Source organism: Suricata suricatta, chromosome 2, assembly GCF_006229205.1.
Source record: "Suricata suricatta isolate VVHF042 chromosome 2, meerkat_22Aug2017_6uvM2_HiC, whole genome shotgun sequence".
In the NCBI taxonomy this organism is placed as follows: domain Eukaryota; kingdom Metazoa; phylum Chordata; class Mammalia; order Carnivora; family Herpestidae; genus Suricata; species Suricata suricatta.
In genome coordinates, this window is record NC_043701.1 from 124,044,930 (window position 1) to 124,047,594 (window position 2,665).

A 2,665-nucleotide genomic window follows, 5' to 3' on the forward strand; every position below is an offset into this window, starting at 1 on the left:
CGGGTGCGTGGGGCCCGTCCTTGTCTGCGCTGGGCCGGAGGGACCCCGCCCCCGTGTCGGCGTCCCGACGACCCACCTCTGGGACTCTCGTGGGGCGCTCCCCTGGAGTGGGGCGACTCTTTCCTACCAATGGAGGCCGAGTCTGGGGAAAGTTTCTGGCGGTGTCAAGGGTCAGCCTTTTCTTGTAGGGACGTTCTCTAGCCAAGAGATAGAAACCCAGACGATTCTATCTGCGGTTTCTGCTTACATCACAAACCACACATCACTCGGTGTCGTGTTGGGTAGTTTACCCAAAGACTCTATCATTACTGCAGCCGTCTGCACGTTCGCCTTTCAAAACCCCAGCCGGGTGACATTTCAGTAGAAAGGTTAAGGAACTTAATTTTTTAATAAAAAGTTAATGCTGGAAACCAGTACATTGCATACTAGCTCTGCCCCAACTTCCAAGTATAGTCACGTCTGGATAATTCCAACCTTTTAGAGACTGGGATTACATAGGCCAGTCACTATCTTGCACCTCCAAATCTCCACAACTTTTCCTCTCTTTAGTCTTCTTTTTTATTTCCTTTGCTATATGGAGGAGTGGTGAAAATGACATGCAACAAAAACAATTTGAGGAGCTTTTAACAGCTGGTATGGAAGTTTATGAGAGACACAGCCTGCAATCATTGAAAATAAGATTTGAAAATTATCTGTAGGCCTCACTCTTCAGTTTTGTCGTTTTGCTTGAGTTCGAATTATGGAAGGCTAGTGGTATGTATTATCTTTAGCAGAAATAGTATTTTTCTAAGAATTATTAAATAGATTAATTGTATAATATGGTTATGATGTCAGATCAGGGTAAAACTCCATTTACAGAAGAATGTGTTAACCAGCTGACAGGAAGCACATCCTTTTGGTGTAGTACAATTGATTTTGTCTTCAAATTTAAATATTAGAAAAAGGTAAGCTAGAAAACATAGAATCTCTGTAGTCTTACCTGCCATCTAATGAGAACATTGCCTTCTTGGCATCCCTATTTCTTTCAATTGCTACTTATAATTTCAAGATTGCTAAAAAGCTTTGGATATTCATTCATAAGTCTTTAATGAGGGCTCAAACACTGCCTGGCACTGACCTTGGTGCAGGTGACGTAAGAGTGAACTAGATAGATATAAGTCCTACCTTCCAGAAGCTCACGTTCTTGCGGGGAGAGATAGCTACTAAATAGACAAGTGCAGATATGATTAATTGTACCTGTGAAGAGGAGCCGAGGAGAGGACACCCTCCAAATGCTGTTTTGTTTTGAACCCTAGAATTATTTCAATGCTGCAAAGATTTTTTTTTTTTTAGCTATCCTTCCTTTCATTTCATATATTCAGTTCATCAGGACATCCTGATAGCTCCAGCTTCAGATTGTTTTCCAAGTCTAACCCTAACTACCCCTCTTCCAAACCAGCATTGCCCATTTAAATTTCTGAAAATGGCTCTGTACGTGTCTTGCTGCTCTCAGTCTTGCGCCTAGGGTTTATTATCCATGTAGAGTTTTGGGTGACCCTTTAAAAATGTGTGTATTAGCTCGTGCCAATCCTCTGCTCAAAAACCACCCCATGGCTTCCCATCACTTTCAGTCACTTTCCATCGTGACAATTCAAACTTGACCTTAACCACCAAGACCTTACATGTCTGTCACCCCACGTCTCTCTGTCTCCTTCTCTGTCACTGTCCCCTCCCCAACCCTGCCACCCTCACTGACCTTTCTGCTGTTCTTTCACCCCTCAGGCTTTGCCTCCTGGTCTTTGAGTTTGAGACTCTTCCTCTAAATATGTAGAGGCTTGCTCCTCAGTAACATCAGATATCTCCTCCCTTGTCTTCATGTCAGAGAGGTAATACCTGACCACCTGTTCTAATATAATATACATGTGCACACATGCACGTGCATGCACACACACACACATGCACGTGCACACATTTATTATATGCTGTGTCTCCTCTAAAATGAGAACAACAACTTGGTTATAGTGTCATGCACATAGAAGACACAACATAAATATTTGTTGAAAGAAAGCATATAAATTATGTTGACTGAATGTATCTCACCAAAATTCATATGTTGAGGCTCTAACCTCTAATGTGACCATATTTGGAAATAAGGTCTTTATGGAAGCAATTAAGGTTAATGAGGTTATAAGTGAAGGGCCCTGATCTGATAGGATTAGTGTCTTCATAAGAAGAGATATTGAAGAGCTCACTCTAGTACTTAGGAAAAGGCCATGTGAGCACACAGTGAGATGGCAATGGTCTGCAAATGGGGAAGAGAATTCTCACCAGGAACCAAGCCCACAAGCACCTTGATCTTGGACTCCCCAACTTCTAGAACTTGAGAAACATATTTCTGTTGTTTAAGCCATCCTATCTATAGCATTTTGTTATAGCAGCCTTAGCAGACTAAGACAAATTGTGAAGAATGTGAAGGAGTTTAGATACCATCTATACTCATACATTATATTATACACTATAGATAATCATTTCAAGTTTACTAATGCATTAAGTGGTGTGATGGTGTAATCTTTAGCCAATGAACAAACTTTTGGAGTACCTCCCAGGATAATTGAGGCTTGAAGATTAATTTTACTTGGACAGGAGAATAGAGTTAAGTATTTAACATAAACAAATGTCTTTTATA

The 2,665-nt window shown here is 41.1% G+C and overlaps 1 protein-coding gene across 2 annotated transcripts in view; it reads right to left on the reverse strand.

Annotated features, from left to right (window-relative positions):
* The window catches only part of RHOBTB1 (Rho related BTB domain containing 1), a 122,506-nt gene extending 122,315 nt beyond the window's left edge, over window positions 1–191 (reverse strand). For both annotated transcript variants that reach the window (XM_029931729.1, XM_029931728.1), the window contains exon 1: window positions 77–191. The gene's annotated coding sequence lies outside the window, so the exon portion shown is untranslated. The remainder of the gene's footprint in view (window positions 1–76) is intronic.
* Window positions 192–2,665: the final 2,474 nt, after the last annotated feature.